Genomic DNA, 25,684 nt, shown 5'->3' with positions numbered 1-25,684 from the left:
GTACAAACAAACAATTTGTATTTGTTGAGAAAACTTTGAAAATGAATCAAATTACTTAAATCTAAATTAAATTATAATATGTGTAAATCTTTTGATCAATGTCCAGTCACTTCAGTTCCTTTGATAAGAGTAAATTTCATCAGCCTATATACAGTAGATATATGAGAGCAAGAATAAACAACATAGGTAAACTGAATAAAGGTGTTTTTCTTATTCAAACACCCATTAATTGTAATTTACAGTGTCCCATTACTTCAGTTGACTTTACTGTTTTGACATTGGCGATCCTTGGAACATCCTTGCGTCCGGATAGTGTCCATACTCAAATTAATTACTGTCTTGGGGAGGCCGTGGCATCGTTGAGTGCCCGCTGTTTTAATTAACACAGCCAGATCTTAAGTTATTCACTCAGTTAATTCTCTGTAATGCAGAACCATGCAGCCAATAAAATGTGGGCACAGAGCAGTGGAGTAGGGTAGAGCCTCCCCTGTTACACATATGTGAGTGTGAATATGCATATGGCAGCACAGCTGGACCTACCGCATGGGGGGAACAATACAAAACAAACAGAAGCATTAGAGTGGCGTTTTCCCTTCACTTAAGAAAATAATACATAATATGGCTTTGTTTATATGGCATATGGTTTAAACATTAATAAGAAAACACATTAAAGCACTGTGTAACTTCTCACATGCTTGTTTCTATGGCTATGTCATTGCTCTGCCTAGAATCTTCTAGCCTGATTCATCAACTCGCAGTGTTAGAATTTGTTTGCTTGACGGTCAGCAGGTACTTTTAATCATTTAACCAATCGCTGCTATTTGGTTGTGACATATGTAATGTGCCGCTAACTGGGCTGACTGATATTAAGCTTTTCCCAAATCCCATAGGAAGAAGGGCAATAACGTCTTTCCCCGTGATGAAATTCACCAAACAGTCTCTTTGTTCTGGCTTTAAATTCTCGATCTCGGGAAACGTTGACAACACTGAATATATGGCTCTTCGCTGATTGGCTGCTGCCCAAACTTGCACTTCCGGGGTTTTTGCAAACTGTCTAGTGTAGTCTGATTCCTGACGTAGTCACTGGAGAGAAATCAAATTGAGTGGATGCGCTAAGTGGCTAAGAATCTTCCACAGTATGACATTAAACAGCTCTAACTTACATTTATTCAATTACAGGTGGTTTTATAGCTCAAAAATATCTAATAATAGCAAAACATACATTCTGCCTGTCAACGGGGTCACCTCTCCACAGATATGACCTGTAGCTTGGTCTGGTTTGGTCTCCATGAAGATAGAAAGGTTTAATACCATACTGTGAAACATTCCAGACAAAGGAATAACATCTCCATGAAGAAAAGCTTTTGACGGACTTTTAACGGCAAGTTACACATTGCACCTTTAAAACTAATTATCATGTACTGACATTGTTCATGTAAAAGTGAAGATAGTTATTTTATTTTAGTCTCATTTACTTTTTATTAAACCCGAGAACCCTGCACAAGAATTCCAATAGGTATGGATTTTTGTGTGCGCAGAAATAAATTTCTTGAATCCTCAAACTTTCTTGCAATATGCCCGCTGGCCCAAAGGTCAGTGTTTTTGGAGAAAAATGTAGCACTGTGCACATGCCTCTTGGACTTAATATGATTGGTGGTGAATGGTGAGGCTGGATGGAAGCTGTTGGCAAAATATAATCCTATATTAAACATTTTTTCATCTAGTTTTCACAAAATAACAGTTTATTTTTTATATATTTTCTTAATTAACAGAGCTTTCGGTAAGACATACTAGTACATTTGATGTTAAGAGTGCACGATGCGACCTGTCTCTATGGAGATGTCATTACTTTGTCTTAATTTGGATTTAATTAAACATCTTCATGTAGACAAGCAGGTTACATGATGAGGCTATGTTACAGGTCAGATCTGTAAAGAGGTGTATAGAGGACACACAGAAGTTAGTTTGTTAGTTTGTTTGTTTTGTTCTCATTCTCTATGGACATAAAATTAGCACTGATTAATGACTGGTTGCATGAGCTGGGGTTTGGCTCACTGAGAGTCATTTTAAGTTTAAACCAACAGGATTTCAACATTGTCATTGGAAACCTAAATGAGAGACTCCTGTGAGGCTCAGTCTGTTTTCTGTATTATTATCCAAAACATCAAATTATAGCATCATGTCCAATGTTTTTTTGTAATTAAGAATAATTCAGCACTCCAATTGATTTGTTTTGAACATATCTACCTAGTTTGTGGAGACATTTTTCTGGAATTCAAGGTCAAAATCTTTCATACGGTTACTTTAAAGGTGCATTGTGTAACTTTTCATGATGGAGATGTTATTGCTTTGTCTGGAATGTTTCACAGTATGGTATTAAACCTTTCTATCTTCATGGAGACCAAACCAGACCAAGTTACAGGTCAGATCTGTGGAGAGGCAACCCCACAGTCAGAATGTGTTTTTCTAGATATTTTTGAGCTAAAAAACAAAACAAAACAAAACAAAAAAAAAACACCTGTAATTGAATCAATGTAAGGTAGAACTGTTTAATGTCATACTGTGGAACATTCCAAAGTAGAGGTCTAAGCAGGACAGACCGTGTTCGCAAAGAATTGTACTTTTCATTCCTACTCCTGCCTGCATCTGGGATATTTCAGCCTGCTTCCGCTCGCAAATCCTGGCAAGATGGGGACATTCGCTTTCTTAATCTCTATCAAACACTTAGAAGCCGAAAGGAATTGTCTAAAATATGCGTGAGATTAGACTATGTCTGCAAATTTAGGCTGCTCAAAATGTTTTTATTAAATGAATAAATGGAAAAAATGGAAAAAGAACGTTTCCCGTTTCCGTGAGTTAAACTGCAATGCCGGACTTTCGGGCCGCATATGGACTAAACCAGGATTGAACCAGGACTAAAACAGGTCTAAACCACGTCTAAACCAGGTCTCAGTCCTGGTCTGGTCTCAGTCTCAGTCCTCGTATGTTCCTGACTAAACCAGGATTGAACCAGGAGCGTTGGGACGGGCCCGCTTAGACTGTCAGGTGATCAGGAAACCGGGATCAGACCAGGACCGACACCGGGACTGAGACCAGGACTGAGACCAGTTTAGGCCTGGTTCAGTCCTGATTTAGTCCTGGTTTAGTCCTGGTTTAGTCCTGGTTTAGTCCTGGTTTAGTCCTTGTTTAGTCCGTATGTGGTGCAAAAGTCCAGCACTGCAGTTTAAGTCACAAAAACGGGAAACGACCATTATCCATTTTTTCCATTATTCATTTAAACACATAATCGAAAACTGAAAAAACAAATCTTATCAGTTTTTCATTTTGGTATTTTCTAATTTTTGGTTTTATTTTGAAAAACGAATAAACAAATGATACACAGATTCGCCCGCTCCCACATTGTGCAGTCCTGCTCCCACCTGCGCCCACAATGAGCTTTCAAAATGTGTCCCGCACTGCAATGTTTTCTGTCAGGTCTTGCGGAAGTGCAGGGCTCTAATCCCAAGCAGAGCAATGACATAACCATAGAAACAAGCAGGTGAAGGACTCCCAACCAAAAAGTAACATAGTGCACTTTTAATCAAAAATACCTATGAGTAAAAAGACATAATATAACATAACATAACATAAAAGAATGTCTGATAAAGGCATTTCCACATAGCTTCACAAAACAATGACTGCTAATACGCTTCTGTCTCTTGGCGGTTGTGTCCAAAGCCTCTTCACTGGTCAGAGCTAATCAATAGAAAGCTTTTTGCAGTGGGTAGGGCAGAATACAAAAGACCCCCGGGGCAATAAAAACCTCTCCCTGATGTCCCAACTTCAATCTCTTAGGCGCTGGTAAACATCATTGATGAGTAAATAAAGCCACAGTGAGGGGCTCGTCTGGGCTCCTGTCTGCAGGTCAAGACACTGCAATCAGTCATCCCACTCTTATTGTGAGAGAAATACATGTTTAATACCAAGGCACAGGTAAGGCATTGCTTGAAGGTGTATTGTGAAAGTTTTTTGGTTGGGAGTCCGTCACTTTCTTGTTTTTATGGGTATGTCATTGCTCTGCTACATTTATTCAATTACATGTGGTTTTATAGCTCAAAAACATCCAGAAAAACAGGCATTCTGACTGTGAGCACGTTGCCTCTCCACAGATCTGACATGAATTTTGGTCTAGTTTGGTCTCCATGAAGAAAGGCCCTCCACCCCAAAAAGTTACACAGTTCACCTTTAAAGTGTGGCTCATATAATATCATAAAATAAATAAAAAAGTCTACAATAGTGTAAAAGTTCTACAGAGGAAAAATGGTCTTTTTCCTTCAGCTTTTGTTTATTTTGGAGGATTATTTCAAGAAAAAACAGCAGCTTGCAGTGAGTTTCATATTTATTTAACATTATCTTTCTGTTTATTTTATGGTAGACTTTTTATAAAAATGTCTCTTTTAGATTTGGCTTATATTGCAAAAGTTCACAATGTAACTTTTAACTTTTCCACCACCTGCCTGTGTCCTGGAATATTTTGCTGTATGGCACTAAACTTATTTATATACAGTTAGAACACATATTTTTCAAGGTGTTTTTTCACCCTTAAAAAATACATATTAGACATAGACACACATTTACTGTGTGCCACTGAAGTTTTTAAAATTGGTAATAGTGTATAGGACTATAGAGAACCAGCTGGAAAGTCCCCCTGAATTGTACGCTTCATAAGACTAAGTGGTTAATCATTTAAACATTTGTTGTCATTATATATTGTAAACACACATGTTACAATATGTCTCAACACATTTGTTCATACATACATACAAAAAAACAAAAAAATGCAAAAATGATGTGGTCTCAACTGTGCCACAACTATTTCAGGATTTTCTCTTCCATATTTCAATGAAAGACATAGTTAAGACCTTCCTAAAAGTGATTCTGAATGATATTTGAACAAATTCTGTAGCTTTCTAAGTTTTTTGTGTTGCGCTGCTTACAAATTATGTTCATGGCAGCAGGTAAGGAAATAAAATCATGTTTCTTCCTAAATCAACATTTACAGATGCTATAGGACATGGGAAACAAGAAAAATATTTAAAATACGATTTCATAGTAAACTTCTGCGAGCAAATGAGGATTATACTGATATTACAGACTGAAAAGATGTGTGCCGCTTCAGGAAGATCAGTAAAATGACATAAACAAGCCCCGACATTTGGTCTCACTACATTCACATTTCATTTTATTATGATATAGAAGCTGATTTTCTAACTCAATTCATCACAGTGCATGACTGAAGTCGACTAAAGTTGACTTTAGTCATGCACTGTGACTAAAGGCTACACACTACAGTCGACTAAAGGCCGGCGAGAACATTACCTCCTCTCCCGGGCACAGCAGTAACCCAAGAACGGAGCACTCAGAGCGAGGAGACGGACGTTCAAGATGAGAGAATGGGATTTTCGAGGTGGGACTTTCAAGTCAAGGGGACGTTAGAGCCAGTATTCGAACTATAGCTCAGCTCAGCGTTTGTCCACTGATCTGAAGTTCGGCAGTTCAAATCCTGCTTTCGACATAAACATTGGTTGAGCAGTCAGATCCACTGACCCACAGATAAATTCTATTGTTGTGTCCTTGGGCAAGACACGTAACCCACCTTGTTCCTAGTGTCTGTGCAGACTGGTGTATGAGCGTGTTTGTGAATGGATGAGCGTTTTTTTGATGTAAAGCGTATTGAGCGTCATGAAGATGGAACAAGTCTATGTAAAAATATGACAATTTAACTTTTACCAGTGCTATCCCTGGGTCCTAACAGACAAAAAAATTAGGACCGTTGCCATAGCAATAAATAACACTGTAATAGCCTAGATAGCACCCTTAGCGGTAGAAGAGGGAACAGAGTAGAGGTGAGCCGATTTGTAGTGCAGATCCCAAGTGCATTTATTTCCGTAACCAAGAAAAACTTGAAAAATATTTACAAAAGTATCAGGTTAAAAAAAATGCATAGCAGTAATCTGTTGAGGCTGGCTCCTTTTATAGGCTTCCTCCTCTAATTTGGAACTTAACGTGCAGGTAAGTTCCAATAATTTCCATTTAATATTTAAAAAGTTAATCGTATCAAAAACAGTGCAACAAATATTAAATTAAATCTAAATACAAAAATAACTCTCTTTATTAAATGAGCAGTGCTTTATTGATTTAAAAATACTAACTACAAAAGTTAAAATCTCTGTTCTCCCCTCCTCCCAACAAAATGGTTTAACCACAATCGCTGGATTAAATGCATTTGTTTCTTTTACTTACTTACTTTTCTTTTACAGGTCACTTCACAACAATTTTCAATCAATGACCATTTTAAAACTTTGGCATTTGTTTCTCCTTATCTCACCTGTTAACTCGCACCAGGCCCATGTGACGGATTAGTGACATTACAAACACAAAATATTAAACCTTTTGAATAAGAAAAAAGAGAAAAATAGTCCTCAAAATGTCGCACATAACAAGCTGAAACCCTTTGTATTTTTTTCTGTTAAAACCTCTAGAGAACCCAGCGCTGTGACACAAGTGGACTATAAACTCTACATGTGTTACTCTTGCGTCACTTATTACAACATTATGAAGTCCAATCCATATTATAATGTCCAAAGAGCGCTAAGTGTTTGTGACAGAGGTTCCCTGAGCAGCGTTGTGGTGTGACTGCAGAGGAGACTGGATTGCCTATTTGTTGCATCAGTGGTTTAGCAGCACAAAGGGGGGTCAGGGGAGCGCTCGGGGTCCTGGAGGAAGACACATTCTCCAAACTTTTCAGAAGCTTTATTGGATTTTCACAAAGTGGCTCTGAGGAGCAGTCGGACGGATGCGAGGACGGACGGCGGGCACTTGAGTGAACCGCCAGACCAAAGAAATACCTTGGTGACACTGAAAGCAGCAAATTGATTATTCACTGTGTACTCGTGCGACAGGACACTCCAAATCCGATATCTGCAGCAAGATGGGATTGGAAATAGTCGTCAGGTTGCTTTTGCTTTAGATACACAGGTGGGTATGCGCTCATTTACTTTAAGAGGCCATATTAAGCCATTTTTTATCTATGTTATAATGTGTTCTGAGAGTAAAGCCTTTGTTTGGCCTTTGAAAGTTTTGAAAAGTGCTTATAAATTCATTGGTGTGAATAATTAGAATGCCAGAATGTATTTTTTTCATGTTTTAAGACAGTATATTTAATAAAACTGACTCTCAGACTACTATAATATTTGGTTACTCTATAATCCGTGTATAATTAGTTCATTTGTTTTTCAAAATAAAACCAAAAATAAGAAAACAAAAAAACAACAAATTTGTTCATTATTTGTCTCCAAAACCGAAATGAAAAAACTGTAAACGATTTGTTTTTCAGTTTTCAATCTTGGGTTTAAATGAAGAATGGAAAAAAATGGATAATGGCCGTTTCCCGTTTCAGTGACTTAAACTGCAATACCGGATTTTTGCACCACATACAGACTGAACCAGGACTAAACCAGAACTAAACCAGGACTAAACTAGACCTGAACCAGGACAGAAACAGGACTACACCAGGACTGAACCGGTCTCAGTCCTGGTCTCAGTCCTGGTTTCAGTCCCGGTCTCAGTCCCGGTTTGAGTCCTGGTCTCAGTCCTGGTCTGTTCCGGGTCTGGTCCCAGTTTGAGTCCTGGTCTGGTCCCATTCTGGTCCCTCTCTCAGTCCCGGTCTAAATCCTGGTCTCAATCCTCATCTCAGTCCCAGTCTGGTCCCAGTTTCAGTCCTGGTCTGGTCCCGATCTCAGTCCCGGTCTCAGTCCCGGTCAGGTCCTGATCTCAGTACTGGTCTGGTCCCAGTCTGGTCCCTCTCTCAGTCCTGGTCTCAGTCCAGGTCTGGTCCTGATCTCAGTCCTGGTCTCAGTCCCAGTCTGGTCCCAGTTTCAGTCCTGGTCTGGTCCCGATCTCAGTCCCGGTCTCAGTCCCGGTCTCAGTCCTGGTCAGGTCCCGATCTCAGTACTGGTCTGGTCCCAGTCTGGTCCCTCTCTCAGTCCTGGTCTCAGTCCAGGTCTGGTCCTGGTCTGGTCCCAGTCTCAGTCCTGGTTTGGTTCCGTTCTCAGTTCTGATCACTCGACAGTCTACATGGGCGCACCTCCAGGCCTGTCCCAACACTCAGTACAGGTCCAGACCTGGTTCAGTCCTGGTTTAGTCCTGGTTTAGTCCTGGTTTAGTCCTGGTTCAGTCCTGGATCAGTCCAAATGCGGCGCAAAAGTCCAGCATTGCAGTCACGGAAACGGGAAATGTTATTGTTGTTTTTTGTTTTTTTATTATTCAGTTAAACACAAAAACAAACTGTTATTTCTTTTTTATTATTATTTTTTATATTTTTTTATTTAATTTATTTTAATTTTTATTTATTTTTTTTTATTTTTTTGATACACTTATTATCATGATACACTGATTAAATCCATCTAGCATTTATTCATTACAGGTGTTTCTATTGCTTAAAAATACAATCATTCCTTCTGTGAATAGAGCCGACTCTCCACAGATCTGAACTGTAATGTAGTGTAGTGCTGTTACCTGCTCGTCTCCCTTGTGACAGATAGTTTTAATCTACGCCGTTGAACATTCAAGACAAAGCAATAACATTTCCACGGAGACAAGCACGCTGCAGACCCTCCACTAAAAATGTTACAAGGTGCACCTTTTAAAAATGTAGTTTGGTGAATATCTCTAATCACAATTGTACAATTACGCATTCCCTCCACAAAAACAATTACCTAAACAAATACCTGCTCCTCTCAGAAAACAGGTGCTTGTGCAGGTAAATGGCTTATATTTGTTAAATGAATTGCCATTATAATTGTTAATAGCCCAAAGGGAAAAAAGCTCCACCACTTTTAAACCTCTCCCCAGACTCTTGGCTAAAGCATACCAACACCACTTCATATTTCAAAACACCTCAAGTAATTTATTTTGCTGTTATCTTCGCTGATGTTTGCCCAGAATGTAGCTGTGTATCTCTGTACAAGCCTTCAGTGCTCAGTATTGATTAAAACTGGGTGTGAATGTGGAAAACTAATGAGCTGCTAATGTGAGAGGGGCTGCAGGTACCTAAGCGCCTCACCTCCCTGGACAGCAGCCAGCCTCTGTCTCCGAAACCGCCTCGGAAAAATCTAATACAGATGACTTCATCATTTTTGCCTAGTGACCTTTCTGGCATCCTTTCCTACTCTCCCTCCTCCTCTTCTTTACACACTCCCCATCCTCCCTCCATCCTCCCTCCATCCTCCCTCCTCTGCAGCCCTTTAAATCCAGTGTTTCTCATTGTCTTTCACCTTGTATTGACTTCCATTGGGCACCTCTGCTATGGTTCTATTGCAGTTCAGGTCCCTCCCCCATCCCAAGGGCGTTTTTCATACTGGGGGTTGAAGACGGCGTCAAGGTTATGAGGTGTGGGATGGGACACTGTGCTGACTCGCAGTGCATGTTATAGTCTTCTCTGTGTTACTTTGGTGCAATGATCGAGGCCCAGCCCTAAAAACACAAGAGACTAACATTGTTTTAGTGTCTCTGTCCACCACACTGAGGACTGAGAAAGCACAACATTCAGATATAATGAAAACTTATGATGAGCTCTATATATGGCCCAAACCCTACAAAAGTATGGTTAAATATGTATTTTATTTAGACTATTTTGTATGTTTTTAACGTTCTCATAAGAATACCAAAAACATGCCTAGTTGCCCAGTTGTGGTTCTCTTATGTTAAAAATATAGTTTTAAAAATGCCCAAAAAAAAATGTGTTGTTATAAGGTCTAAGTCAGGGATGTCCAAACTTCATCAAGGGCCACATATCAAAACACAGACACAGCAGAGGGCCGATAGAAGGCCATAGATAGTGTTCAATTCAGTAAATAACTGAAATATGCACATTTAAAAATGTTTATAATTATTTTATTCAAGTTTAGATCCTTAAAGGAAATACCAAATTGTTGATATTGGCTTTATCAAGGCAGATTTAAAAATAAAAAAAACTTGCAGTTAAAAGTACTGCTTATGGTAATATGGGTCCAATTCAGCCTGAGGGCCAAGAAAAATTGGTCTGAAGGCCACATTTGGCCCCTGGGCCATCGCTTGAACATGTCTGGTATAAATAAACTTGCTGTTTCGAAAAAATCTGTGAGAAATAGCTTTAAAGCTCCTTTACATATCTTTTTATCTAAACAAAAAAAATTATAATCATAATAATAATAGACACACTTTTTTTTTTTTTTTTTTGATGTTTTTCATATAGAAACGTGGATAAACATGCGTGTTTACACAGAGCAGGCTCGCCTCTCCACAAAACCCTGTCCCTGGTTACTTGTTTCTACGCAGAGTGTGTTCCTTTGGCTGTAATGTCCCACAGTATAAAGCTTCAGTGTGAGGTCTTGTCTGAGTGGGATGGATGTGAGGACAGACAGCGGCATTTGTGTGAACTGTGAGACTTTAAGATGAATAGAAATCCCTTGTCCAAATACATATTCACTGTGTGCAGCAGGTCATTCAAAACCATTCAACGCCCTTTGGTTCTTGGTCCTTTTTGGAAAGGGCCAAAAAGAAAGATTACAGGAGTATTATATTCCTCTATCACCGTAACTGCTACTATTACTACTACTATGACTACCAATACTGCAGACTCCGGCTCTGAAACAATCAATAGTTTTCGATATGGCAGCTGACTGTAAATGAATCTCCATTTTATTTTGCAAGATTGTGCATTTATTAGTCGAACACATATTGATGACTGTATTGGCAGCTCACTTTTTCAGATTTCAAAGACACGAGAAGGAGAGCGGGGCACAGCGGCAGTTTGGGGCAGTGGCAGAAAAGGCTATAATTCACTTGGCATAGATCAGGGTTTTATAAGGACATATCAACTGCCAGATGCCAATGGACGTAAAAAGGGGGGCGGGTCTCGTATACTTTAATAATTGCTGGATCGTGATTTCATCTGTCAATTTTCTTTTTATCCACAAGCTACGTTTTTATGGACAATATTTGAATCATATAACAGGACCAGGGGGGAGGAGCAGGGTTATCTGAGGTACTGGCTGCCATGATCAATAAAAAATGCACAAGAGGCATCAAGCTTTGAATGTCAAATAAGTTTCAGTCCAGTCAAGATGTGGAGCAGTTAGGGACGTTCAGGTATTTTTAGCTTGGAGGTGTCCTATATTACATAAAACTGACTCTTGTGAGTTTTAAGTCAAGTTATAATCGTGTGACCTCCTCAAAAACATACCTGGAGTTGAGTTTTGCTTCATTCAGTCCGAGTCTGAGTAATCCTTTATTATTAGACTGTTTACATCAGGGGTCACCAAACTTCTTTCTCTGGGGGCCACATTATTGCTCCTGACTGTGATGGGGGGCCAGGGTCAGGTCAGCCGTAAAACAGAATTGTATGACCCAGATCAAAATGACCAGCAGCAGGCCTCACTGTGTAGTAGAAATTACAATACTATATCAGCGCATAATTTCTGGCACATATTTGTTTATCTTTACTAGTGGTTTGCAAAAATAGTAAGTACTTCACACTTGTTTTAATTTGAAATACCACAGATATTCCATTTATTTATTTTCACGTGTGTTGACTGTCAGGTGGCAAAAATTCAGCACAAATTTGACAGCAAATGTAAAGACGTCATATAATTATTTAAATATAAAAATAAATACGTCATATAAAGATAATTTTTAACTGAAAAATTCAACAAATACAAGATGCAGATGTGCTATTATTTGCCAAAAAGTAATTTCAAAAAATAGTCCATGACAACTTTTGAGGATTGCCTCATAGGGCCAGTTCAAGTGGTGGGGGGCAGAGGGCTGGTTGGGGGCAGTCAAAGGGGCATGGCGGGCCAGAGTCGACCCGTGGGCCTTAGTTTGATGATCTTTGTTCTACATCTTCAAAGCTCAAAATGCTCTGTCCCACCTTGTGATATCATGAAGCTATACCGTATTTTCCGCACTATTAGGCGCTCTGGATTATAAGGCGCACTGTCATTAAATGGTCTATTTTCGAACTTTTTTTACAAATAAACCACACCGGACTTTAAACGAAACACAACAGTTAGATGGGTCAGTCGGACTTTGTTTGTCGCGTTCACGTTGACTCTGGGCTTTGTTCAGTTGTGGCGTGTAGGGAGGGTGCTGTCTGGGACCGCTGGATTGTTGGCGTGTTCGCAGTGACTCAGTTGTTCAGTTGTGTCTAGAAGTGGCACACTGCACTCGCTTTTTCGGTTCATTCCTTTGTTCTGTTCCTCGTCGGTGTGGAGTGATGCGTGTGGCTGAGGGTGTCTGCGTGGTCGCTGTCTGCTCCGTGTGTGTTTGCGTGCTCTGCGGGTGGTGCGGCTTTGTAGTTTACTGAAGTCGTGCTGGGACACCCGAGTGGATTCGTGTATAGGGCGCTCTGGATTGTGGGGCGTGCAGTCATTTTTTGATGCGGTTGGAGGCCTAAGAGCGCGCCGAATAGCCCGGAAAAAAGTTTTAAAAAGTTAACAGCTTCCTTTACCTTTTGTTCAGAAGAGATTGCTCAAATCATCCAAATGATTCTAGTGAAAGTGAGTTTAAAAACACAGTGGAGCACTTCCTGACATGAACACTAGGTGCTTTCTGTCTGAGAAAAGAACTCAGCCTAAATATGCAGGATTTATGTGTTAAACATGTGTGAATGAAACAAAGCACAACACCAGGTTTGTTTTGAAGAGGAAAAGACATTATAACATATCAGAAAATAGTGCAATATAATCAGTGTTGGGAATGTTACTTTTAAAATGTATTCCCCTACAGATTACAGATTACATACCCCAAAATGTAGTTTGCAACGTAATCCATTAAATTACTTAAAGTGAGTAACGTAATCTGAATACTTTGGATTACTTGATTTGCTGTAGAGAAGCAAAAACCAGTATATCGTAACATAAGAAGTTTTGTCTGATAAAAGACAATAAAAAGCCCAGACTTTATTTAACCGTATTAAAAATATTATTGATAGAAGAGGAGGAGACACGTCCGCACAACATGGTTTAGTCCTGTTAAATCCTGTTTTAGTCCTGTTTTAGACCTGTTTTAGACCTGGTTTAGACTTGGTTTAGTCCTGGTTTAGTCCTGGTTTAGTCCTGGTTTAGTCCGGGTTTAGACCTGGTTTAGTCCTGGTTTTAGTCCTGGTTTAGACCTGGTTTAGTCCTGGTTTAGTCCAGGTTTAGACCTGGTTTAGACCTGGTTTTAGTCCTGGTTTAAACCTGGTTTAGTCCTGGTTTAGTCCGGGTTTAGACCTGGTTTAGACCTGGTTTAGTCCTGGTTTTAGTCCTGGTTTAGACCTGGTATAGTCCTGGTTTAGTCCGGGTTTAGACCTGGTTTAGACCTGGTTTAGACCTGGTTTAGTCCTGGTTTTAGTCCTGGTTTAGACCTGGTTTAGTCCTGGTTTTAGTCCTGGTTTAGACCTGGTTTAGACCTGGTTTAGTCCTGGTTTAGTCCGTGTTTAGACCTGGTTTTAGTCCTGGTTTAGCCCAAAATGTGAAAACAGGAAAATACCACCATGTAATCCATTTATTTCAACAAAGTAACTGTAATCCAATTACCACTCACTGAAACAGTAACTGTAACTGAATACAGTTACTCATAATTTATACTCAGATTACATAACTCCGGTACATGTAATCTGTTACTCTCCAACACTGAATATAGTGTAATTGAATACATGCAAGATACATGAGTTTAATGCCATACTGTGGAATATTTGAGGCAAACTAGTAATATCTCCATGGTGACAAGGAGGTGCCAGATGCCCCCAACTCAAAAGTTACACAGTGCACTTTTTCTATTTGCTTCGGGATATGTCAGTCAGTGGTGGTAAGAGCTGAGTTGTTTTGAGGGAAATGTGTTTTTAGCCCTGGAGTAATTGTGTTACATATTTTTCTCAACCTTATTTCTTTAAATTGTTTGACTAAATTTAACTGCCAAAAGATGGATGGAAATGGTTTGCTCAAAAGAATACAAATACTTTTTTTTTTTTTTTTTCCTGTTTGGATTACTGAGGATCTAACTATCAACCTTTTGGCAAACATTTAACAATCATTCAGGCCAACTTAGACGTTTCCTTAATACAAAAACAACCCTTTTTTCATTTATACTCAAACTCTAACTCTTAAAAATGTCCCAAAGCACTTTAAATGTCCCCATGTCTCTTTGTTCTTCCTCTTTCTTTCTGTCTTTCTCATTTTCTCTCCTCTCTCTTTATCAGTCTCTCTTTCTCTACATCTAGCTCTTCACCTCCTTCTCTCTCTCGCTTCCATTAGTCTCTCCCTCCCTCTTATTCTTTCGTGCCATCACACTCTCCCTCATTCTCTCTCCCCATTCTCTCTCTCTTTTTTCTCTCCCTGCCTCACTCTCCCTTGCACCCCGCCTCATTCACTCTGTATCTCTCTCTCTCTTCTTCATTCTCGCTCTTTATTTCTACTCTCCCCCTTTCCCTGCCTCATTCTCTTTCTCCCCTCCCCTCTCTCCGTCTCTCACTCACCTTCCTCATTCACTCTGTGTCTTCCTCACACTCCTCTTTATTCTCTCTCTTCCTCTCACTCACCTTCTCTCTGTTTCCTCCTCTCTGTCCTCTCTTCCTCATCCTCTCTCTCTGTCTCCTCTCATCTCCCTCATTCTCTCTATCTCTCCCTCACACTCCCCTTTTTTCTCTCTCCTCCTCTCACTCACCTTCTTTCTGCCCCCCTCTCCCTCCCCTCTCTCTCTCTTCCTCATTCTCTCTTTATTTCTTCTCTCCATCTTCCCCCTTCATTCTCTTTCTCCCCTCCCCTCTCTCCGTCTCTCTTTCACCTTCCTTATTCTCTCTATATCTCCCTCACACTCCAGTTTATTCTCTCCTCCTCTCACTCACCTTCTCTCTGTTTCCCCCTCTCTCTCCCTATCCCCCTCTCTCTCTACGTCATTCTCTCTCTTTATGTCTTTCTCCCCTCTCTCTGTCTCTCTCACCTCCCTCATTCACTCTATATCTTCCTCACACTTCCCTTTATTCTCTCTCCTCCTCTTACTCACCCTCTTTCTGTTTTCCTCCTCTCCTTATCCTTCTCTCTCTCTCCCTCATTCTCTCTTTATTTCTTCTCTTCTCCCCTCCTCTCTCTCTCTGTCTCCCTCACACTCCCCTTTATTCTCTCTTCTCCTTTCACTCACCTTCTCTCTTTCTTTCCCCCCTCTCTCTCTATCCCTCTCTCTCCTTATCCTTCTTTCTCTCTTCCTCATTCTCTCTCTTTGACGCTCTCTCTCTCTCTCTCTCTCTGTCTTCCTCATTCTCTCTTTATTTCTTCTCTCCCTTTTCCTCCCTCATTCTCTTTCTCCCCTCCCCTCTCTCTGTCTCTCTTTCACCTCCCTCGTTCACTCTATATCTCCCTCACAGGTCCCTTTTTTCTCTCTCCTCCTCTTACTCACCCTCTTTCTGTTTCCCTCCTCTCTCTTGTTATTCTTCTCTCTTTCTTCCTCATTCTCTCTCTTTATTTCTTCTCTTCCCCTCTCCTTCTCTCATTCTCTCTCTCCCCATCCCTCCCTCCATCTCTCTTTCACCTTACTCATTCTCTCTATCTCTCCCTCACACTCCCCTTTTTTCTCTCTCCTCCCCTCACTTACCTTCTCTTTCCCCCTCTCTCTTCTTGTCCTTCTCTCTGTCTTCGTCATTCTTTATCTTTATTTCTTCTCTCCTCCTTCCTCACTCATTCTCTCTCTTTTTCACCTCACTTGTTCTCTCTATGTCTCCCTCACACTTCCCTTCATTCTCTCTCCTCCTCTCACTCACCTTCTCTCTGTTCCCTCTCTCTCCCTATCCTTCTCTCTCTCTTCCTCATGCTCTCTCTTTATTTCTTCTCTTCCCCACTCCCTCTCTCATTCTTTCTCCCCACCCCTCCCTCCGTCTCTTTTTCACCTTACTCATTCTCTCCATCTCTCCCTCACACTCCCCTTTATTCTCTCTCCTCCTCTCTTCTTTCTGCCTCGTCCCCCTCTGTCCCTATCCCTCTCTCTCTCTTCCTCATTCTCTCTATTTATTTCTTCTCTCCCTCTCTCATTCTCTTTCTCCTCTCCCCTCTCTCCGTCTCTCTTTAACCTCCCTCATTCTCTCTATCTCTCCCTCACACTTCCCTTTTTTTCTCTCTCCTCCTCTCACTCACCTTCTCTGCCCCCCCCCATCTCTCTCTCTCTTCCTCATTCTCTCTCATTATTTCTTCATTTCTCCCCTCCTCTCTCTCTCTCTCTGTCTCTCTCTCTCTCACCCCCTTCGTTCACTCTATCTCTTCCTCATACTACCCTTTATTCTTTCTCCTTCTCTCACCCACCTTCTTTCTGCTCCCCCTCTCTCCTTCATTCTCTCTCTTTATTTCTTCTCTTCCCCTCTCTCTTTCTCCCCACCCCCTCTCCATCTCTCTTTCACCTCACTCATTCTCTCTCTCTCTCTCTCTCTCTCCCTCACACTCCCCTTTTTTCTCTCTCCTCCTCTCACTCACCCTCTCTCTGTTCCCCCTCTCTCTCTTCCTCATTCGCTCTCTTTATGTCTTCTCTCCCTCTCTCCATCCCACATTCTCTTTCTCCCCCCCCTTTCTGTCTCTCTTTCACGTCCCTCATTCTCTCTATCTCTCCCTCACACTCTCCTTTATTCTCTCTCCTCCCCTCACTCACCCTCTCTCCGTTGCCCCCCTCTCTCTCCCTCACACCTCCCCTGTTTCCGTATGCAGCCCTGGGGAGACAGGTGCGGTCCTGCCCAGGTCCCGGGCCCTGATCTCCATGTTTACAGCCGTCCCCGCTCAGCTCTGTGGGCCCTGGGTCGGCTCCCAGCTCCTCCGGCTCTTGTCCACTTGTGGGAGAGATTTACTGGGATCATTAGAGCAGAGGAGAGCTGCTGGAGCATTATAAGAGCCCTGACAAAGTGTAGCTGTGAATTACAACACACCGGGGTTGTTTTGGAAAAATATTATGGCGCTAGAGACAGAGCATCTCCTTGATTTGGCAGAGGTGAGTGTGTGCTACTTTGTTAGCCTGGGTGGACTTTTTCAAATCATACTTTGAAAATAATGCAAATTAAATAGATACAAAACTCGTCAGAATCGTAATTTTCATGTTCCAAAATGTGTCACATCAAGAGCTCAGTTTTGATACGATCTTGAGGCTGTAAATTGTGGAGCCAGTTTCACATTTGGTTAGTTTGACGAAATGTTTGATATTTCATGATGTTTGATAATCATTCAGTTGTGTATGTTTCATTATATTTGAATCCATGTTTGAATCAAATTAATTTAATCCAAGGTGTGCAAATGTGTTTTTTTTTTTTTTTTTTTTATTATTATTATTATTATTATTAATGAACAGCTATTTTTTTATATTTATTTATTTATATTTATATTATTTATTTATTTATTTATTTATTTTTGCTTCTTCTGGTACCTTCTTTTTTTAAGTTAGTGTTGTTGTTTTTGTTTTTTTGTTTTTTTTGTTTTATTATTATTTTAGTTTATTTTTTATTTTAATTTTATTTAGTTTTATTTAGCTTAGTTTAGTATTTGATTTTAGTTTATTATTATTATTATTATTATTATTATTATTATTATTATTATTATTATTATTATTATTATTATTATTTTATGTTATATACTTGCAAAATAAACAAAATAAAAAGTAAAAAAATAATTTAAAAAAAAATACAATATACTGTGAGAATTTAAAGGGCCCATATAACGCTATTTTCAGACCTATGTTATAATGTTGTTTCCTCATCAAAAACATACACTGGTCAAAAGTTTTAGAACACCCTATTTTTTCCAGTTATTTATAGCAGTTCAAGTCGTGCAAATCCAATGAAGAGCTTGAAATGGTACAAAGGTAAGAACTGAACAGCCAGAGGTTTTTAAAAAAGATAAAAATAACAAAACACAAGTCCAAGCTCTGCCAAAACTACCTCAGGTAAAAAAGAACAAGACGGTAAAACTTGAAAACATGAAGTGTCCAGCACAGTCCTCAGACTTAAACCCCATCACGCTGGTTTTGGGATGAACTGGACAGAAGCGTGAAACCCAAGAAACCTTCAAGTGCCACACATTTATGGGAACTTCTGCAACAGACTTGGGAAGAACTTTCTGAAGAATATTTGATTTCTATTGTAAAAAGAAAGAGCCACGAGTGTGTTCAGCTGTTATATCTGCCACAGGTGGACACTTTCATGAATCAAAAGTTTAGAATATGTTTTGGTCAACAGTAAACAATAATAAAAAAATAAATAATAGATAAATGTACCTGGTGTTGTGTTTTGTTTAACCCACAAACCCTGCATATTTCAGTTTAGTTCTCCTCTCAAATAAAAAAAAAAAACACTTTGTGATGTCATGTGGGAACCCAGAAACTGCTTCACTGTGTTTTTGAGCTCCATGAACCTTCACTAGAATCATTTGGATGATTTCGGCCCTGCTCTCTCTACTGAACAAACGGTAAAATGTAGCTGTTAACTCGAAAACTACAACTGCATGACATCACAAGGTGGAACAGAATATTTTGAGCTTTTAAGATGCAGACAGACTAATAACAAAGCATTACTCAAACAAGAATGAAACAAACAGAACTCTAAATATGTTCACAAGAATCAATTTTGTATAATGTATAATAGGACCTTTAACTAGTACTACTACTACTACTACTACTGTGAGAACTTAACTCTCACTACTACTGCAACAACTACTACTACTATTACAGTGATATAAGGTCTGGGGAAAAAATGTGTTAGCTCATTATTCCTATTTTACTACGTTGTTTACGTGTTACATTCTGTTGTAATCCTATTTAGGGAACCTTGTTTTTTGTTGTGATCTCATTAAAGCTGAATTATCCACTTTTTCTTCTGTAAATGTAAATCTCCCTCAACAGTGTCTTTATAAAACAAGTACTTTTTGAATAAATCGTTCCACATTTAATTGTTAAAATCAGTCGCACTTGAGCCCAAAATAATTATGCACGTGAATACTACAGATTTGTGAGAGCTTTAGGAAAAGGTAAGCTTAAATACAGCTTCTTCCTCCTGTCATGGTTTGAAAATCAGGTCGTTTTAAGGTGTTTCAGACTCATTTTAGATCATTTTAGCACAAATTTCACATGATAATTCAGCAAGAAGATAATGTTTTTAGCCTTATTTACACTACTTGACTTTTCAGTAAAAAACTAGTTCAGAAAGTGTGAATAATGAATAATGTAGGACTTTAAAATATATTCAAGGTAAAGAAATGTTGTTGTTGACTTCCTGACAGAGCAGTAAGAAATGAGTCAGTCTGTGGGAGCCTCCATCAGGGTCAGCCTCGGGCCAGTCTGGGTGCTTATTTTTCAAAAGTCAATCAAAGTCTCTAGCAACTCTTGTTTTTGCCAACAATATTTATTTAGTTTAGACACAGTAAAAAGAGTGTAATGTGTTGAAGCTCATCATACTTCAACAATAAAAGTTGAACTTGACTTGACTTTAAGTGGAAATCAACTTTGTTTTTTGCAACTAAACTTTGTCTGTGGTGTTTTGATAGCATTGTCTGTTGTCCTTGAAACTTTTTGGCAATTTTAAATCAAATTTGAAGCTTTGTGCCTTGTGTGTGCTGCCTAGACTCATCACTGGAGATTCGAGTAACATGAGACATCACGCAGGACTGTGTTGAGTACAGCCCGGTGTTTCTGATTTCAAAACAACGTGGGGTGAAGTTTGAAGTGTTGATATTGTTCCTGTCCTGGCCTCTACTCCCCCTCAATCTCTTCCTCTCTTCTTTAGTCCTCTAGGTATTAAGCAGCTCTATTTTTAACCATTTACACTTCAAGCATTTTACATTGGTCCATCACTGATTCACTTTACTCTCTTAAACATCTTCAGTCACATCCGCCTTGGGCAAAACGAACAAAGACATGGACATGGTCTTGTTCTTATATTAACCTTTCAAACTCAATATAGGAAAAAGGCTTGATGCTCTATACCATTGTTTCCCAAAGACTGAGTCGCAAGAGGGCTTTTTTTGGGGGGGGGGTCGCCTTGTCATAATCTGTATGTAGGTCTGCAATATACATATACATACATCTCTGCGCACCTCCTGCTCCTCACGTTTTCTTCAGCAGCACCGGCTCACTTAACAAATTTTCTGTGGGAAACACTGATTACTTTTTTCTTTGTTTGATTAATTAACATTTATATAGCGCCTTTCAAGATGCCCAAAGTGCTTTACAGGTCATTATTCATTCACTCATGGTGGTTGACTACTACTGTAGCCACAGCTGCCCTGGTGCAGACTGATGTAAGCGAGGCTGTCAATCTGCACCATCGGCCCTTCCGACCACCACCATCACTCACACACACACCACTCTCATACTAGGCAATGTGGGTGAAGTGCCTTGCCTAAGGACACAACGTTTTTGTGACTGGCGCCCCCCTGTGGCACCTGGAATTCCCTGCAGTCTCCCATCCAAGTACGAACCAGGCCCGGCCTTGCTAAGCTTTGACAGGCTTTGACAATCTGGTACGGCCACGAAAACCTGAGTACCGAGACGCACTGAAAATCCCTAAATTTTCTGAAAAATCAACATTGATTTTCAAATATATTCCACTCAGTCGTATTCTTCAGTCTGACAGAAGCTGACCACATCAGCGCACAAGGAGCAAGCTGGGTTTTTTTTTTTTTTTTTTTTTTGTTATCGCTTATAGTTTATGCAAATTAGCCATGTGGTTTTAAGTTTCGTTTCTGTAAAATGTAAACAAATGTGCATAAAGCTGCATCAAACACATTATTACTCAATGTATATTTAAACCCTCCTTCTAGGACATAAAAAGTCGTTGTTTGTTTCACTTAATGCGCCTTATAATCTGAAAAATACAGTAATATTAATTGTTCAGAGAGATTGAGTTGGGTCGTGAAGATTTGTGACTTTTAAAATATGGGTCCCCAGAAAAAAGGTATGGGAAACACTGCTCTATACCAATAGACCAAAAACTAGAACACAAATTACCTTCTAAATAACACAAGGTCATTTTTAGATTTTTCTGGAAAGGTCAAATTTTTCTTCATTTGTGTATTTTTTCAGTATCAGTATAAGTGAGTATTTAGTTTGGATAGTTAAGCTGATCAGTTGATTATTAGTATCTATTGGTAACATTTTTTCCAACTCTACCAAGGACTCACAAATGCATTTCAGTAATCAACAAACCGGCTCCTATAGATTAACCTTTAGAGCTGCTGCCAGCCCGTATGTGCGAGCTGTGACCCCAAATCACTCAAGGTCTGTTTGTTTGTCAGTATGTTGTTCTGTGACATAAGCCCTCTGTATCCTTTTTACTGGAAACTGAACCCACTGTAATTCGGTCGACCTCTATAGTGTTTTATTCTCTCAGCTCCAGGAATAGGGTTACAAGGAAATGTGCTCGTCATGGCAACTCTGATCTCTTTTCTGCACTGTACTTCTGAACTAACGAAGGTATTATTTGATCCTCCTACATTTGATCTTCATTGCAGTTTCCTATTATTACATTTCATCTGAGCATGTACTAGAGTGACTAATGTCTCAAAAATCAGATGAAAACGCACAGATGCATGGTTCAAATATAGTAAAAGCAGTAAAGAACAGTATTTAAGTGACATTTTAGGTATCTGTACTTTACTTAAGAAGATTTTAAAGTGGATACTTCTACATTTGAGAGCAGTTATCTGTACTTTCTACTCTACTACATTTTTAAACAGGACTGAAAAGTGAAAGGTTTTTTTTTTTTTTCAATTATAGTTTGAGAGCTGCTGTAATGAGTATTTTAACACATTTGTAGTTTGAGCAAGAAAAAATACACAAAAATACAGCAAAAAAAAAAGACAATCGGTTCAATTGTTTCTGCTAAACCAAATTCAGCAAATTTTAAGCTTTATTAGACCTCAAATTGTAGCTTGATTCATCTGCCAGTTTCACTTTGTGGAAACCGTCTGACCTCGCAGCATTAGGATTCGTTTGCTCGACTGTAGACGGGTACTTTTTTTTCATTCAACCAATCGCTGCTATTTGGTTGTGATGTATGTAACGCTTATGAGGCTAACTGGTATATTAAGCTTTTCCCAAATCGCGTAAGAAGAAGAGCAATAATGTCTTTCATCTTCATCAAATTCACCAAACATTCCCTTTGTTCCGGCTTTAAATCCTCGATCTCGGGAACTGTTGCCAAGACAGAATGTCTGTCTTCGTCTACATCCATCTCGACCGCTTTGTTTACTGTTGTGCTGCACCACAAAAGGCACTCAGTCAAAAGGCACTTCACAGCTCTGGCCGGTGTGAGGTCTACAACTTTCGAGATTCTTGCAAACCGTCTAGTGTAATCTGATTCCTGACCTAGTCGCTGAAGAGAAATTAAATTGAGCGGAGGCACTAGGTGGCGAAAGCCTGGCTACTCAAATTCTGCATAAAATACAAACTTTTTACTTTTACTTCATTACATTTGAGAGCAGGTATCTCTACTTTCTATTCTACTACATTTTTTAATAGGACTGAAAAGTAAAAGTATTTTTTTATTATAGTTTTAGATCTGCTGTAAATGCTATTTTAATACATTTGTAGTTTGAGCAAGAAAAAAAGACAATCGATTCAATTGTTTTTGCTGAACCAAATTCAGCAAATAAGCTTTATTAGATCTCAAATTCTGTGCAAAATACTGCAAACTTTTTACTTTTACTTCATTACATTTGAGAGCAGTTATCTCTACTTTCTATTCCACTATTTTTTTAAACAGGACTGAAAAGTAAAAGTATTTTTTACCATTGTTTGTGACCTGCTGTAAAGACTATTTTAACACATTTGTAGTTTGAGCAAGAAAAAAATACACAAATAAAACCACACCAAAAATAAGACAATCGATTCAATTATTTCTGCTGAACCAAATTCAGCAAATGTTAAGCTTTATTAGACCTCAAATTTTGTGCAAAATGCTTTAACTTTTTACTCTTCAAGTACATTTTTAAATAGTTACTTTAATACTTTTCCGCAAGTTCATGTCATACTTTTACTTTTACTAGAGTTTTTTTTTTTTTTTTTTGCTCTGGTATCTGCACTTTTACTTACAGTAAGTAAAAAAAATTAGCACTTCTGCCACCACTGTATTTCATCTGAGCGTACAGAGTGAATAATGTCTCAAAATCTGCTGAAAACGCACAGATGCAAAAGTTCACCTGGCTGAAATGTTGCCAGGTGCTTTTGATGTGTAAATTTCTCTGCGACTTGGCACCCGCGTCCTCCATCTGTCTCACCTGCGTGTGTCAATCTGAGGTGGCTTTATATACGGTCATATTCTTCCAAGTTAGGGTATTATTACTTTAAAGTGATTCAACTCAAATAGATTAAAAGAATTCACACAAATATTGATTACACAAGAAAATGGGCGCAACACGTGGTTAATTTTGTAACAGAATCAATAGTATAAATTATAGAACTTGTAACATTATTAAAGAAGGCAGCAGCTTTCTACAATTTCTTCTATGTTATGCCTGTTTTTTAAAGAAATACCCAAAAGTGATAAATCAGTAAAGACACACACACACACACACACACACATCCAACCTAAAGCAAGTAAATACGTTGTGTTTTGTGCTAGTTTTTTCTCACAACGCCAGTCTTTTCAGAGGCATTTAAAGGTGCAATATGTAACTTTCTTGTCTGGAATGTTCCACGTACATTTTCATTTTTCCCAACTATTACTGTTTTTGTTGCTAGAAAAGCTTGAAAAACATGCTTTCTTAGCACTAGCAGAACCACCTCTCTACAAATCTGACCTGTACCTTGGCTCGGTAATGTCACCTGCCTGTTTCCATGGAGACACATAAGTCTAGTGCCACCAGAAAAGTTACACAATGCAGCTTTAATTGTATGAACTATATGTAACCCAGCAGAGAAAACGTATCTTATTTCTCTTTTATTTTAATGCACTCATTTTATTTTGATTTATTTTGATTTTTTTTTATTTTGGTAAGAGGAAGCGTGATCCTCTCTCTTTATGTTGACTTCCTGTTTTGTCAGTCACGTTGGGCGATAATGACCTTCTTATTTGTCGGAAGTAGTTAAGACCCGCGTTCTCAAGACACAATTTCAGGTTGGCATTAGTTTTTCATTCTTTAACGCTCTGGATACACATGCGAGTGGCTGTGTTGACGATCCCTCTTATTCTTTGCTAAGATCGTCTCGTTGAGGGGCTGTGACGGTGTTCTGTCCCGTGTTCATGCTAAAACGTCGTCTCGGCTAGGTTTTTTTGTGTGTGTGTCGATTAAGAAGACTCTAGATTAGGAACTGGATTCTCCGTCGGAGGAAATGGCGAGCCTGTCCCAGAACCCAGAACTGTGAACTGAGAACAACATTTTTCTCTGCTCTTTGTTGAACTCATCACATGGTAATCGCTCAAACTATCACAACGAGGATCCTTTATGAACATTGCCTCTGACTAAACATACTGAGTAAACATAGATTTCCGGCGGCTAAGTTGTAAACTATTCTTTATTTCAATTATTCTACTTAATACAAACCAAGCTTGCTCATCTCTGTCTCCAGCCATCTCATTTACACTCGCACCATTACTTTTCCTATTGTAGTGCCTTGTCCAACCTACTAGATTACTTGACTATACCAATCTTGGGTAAGGGTTACATATACTGTAATTTCCGAACTACAAGCCGCTACTTTTTCCTCACACTTTGAACCCTGCTAATATATGGATGGATTCTTTGCTTGGCACATTGTCCATTCATAAATACGGTCTATGGTTTGGCAACACAGCAGATACACACAGCCTGAGTGCAGAAAACACCGTTGTCTGTGCGGGTAACACATGGATCTAGGTTTCACATGAAGTTGCTACACTACCTAGAGATATTGTCAGTGCACTCAAATAGTTTATCGCCATGTGATAAAATAAGTTATGATGCTAAATGAACATTAGTGAGGGGGATACGTCTTGTGTAAATGATGAGAAGAAACGTCTCAAACTTCAGTAGCCGGACATCTACTCATATTCGAATGATGGAACTAGTCTAGCCCCCGGGAGAACCTGAAATCTACTGAAATCCTATGAGACACTGACATGATACAGACAGGACAGAGGCTCTTTCTGCAGGAGACATGCGCAGTAGAGCGTGGGGAGAGAAAGGAGTGATGTGCCTAGGAAGATTCTAGTTTGACTGTGTTTTGAACAGTTATTTTGCGCTTCATACACACACCCTCCTCATGGAAAACGCACGATGAAATGCAGATGATACAGTTTTTAAGTTAACAGTAATTGATGCGGCTGTGGAAGAAGGAAACAGAGCTGCTGCACGTGAGCTCAACATCCATGAGTCGATGGTGAGATTTTGGCAACGGCAGCGTGACGAACTGACTCAATGCAAAAAGACAACAAAAGCTTTCAGAGGCAATAAAAGCAGACGACCTTAACTTGATAAGGTTCTTGAAGATGTGGACACCTGTGGCTTCTATTCAGGTGCAGCCTATATATGTACAATTTTAAAATTTTGTTAAAATTTAGTTGATGCAGCTTATATTCAGGTGAGCTCAATAGTCCGGAAAATATTGTAGGTAAAAAAATCATAATCAAAAAAACTTTATTTCATAATATTTTCAATTGGGCTGCTCAATGAATCACAACTGAAAATAA

The sequence above is a fragment of the Boleophthalmus pectinirostris genome, unplaced genomic scaffold (assembly GCF_026225935.1).
Source record: "Boleophthalmus pectinirostris isolate CB_2022bp ecotype Guang Dong unplaced genomic scaffold, ASM2622593v1 HiC_scaffold_18, whole genome shotgun sequence".
In the NCBI taxonomy this organism is placed as follows: domain Eukaryota; kingdom Metazoa; phylum Chordata; class Actinopteri; order Gobiiformes; family Gobiidae; genus Boleophthalmus; species Boleophthalmus pectinirostris.
Note: the sequence above shows the minus strand (reverse complement) of the source record.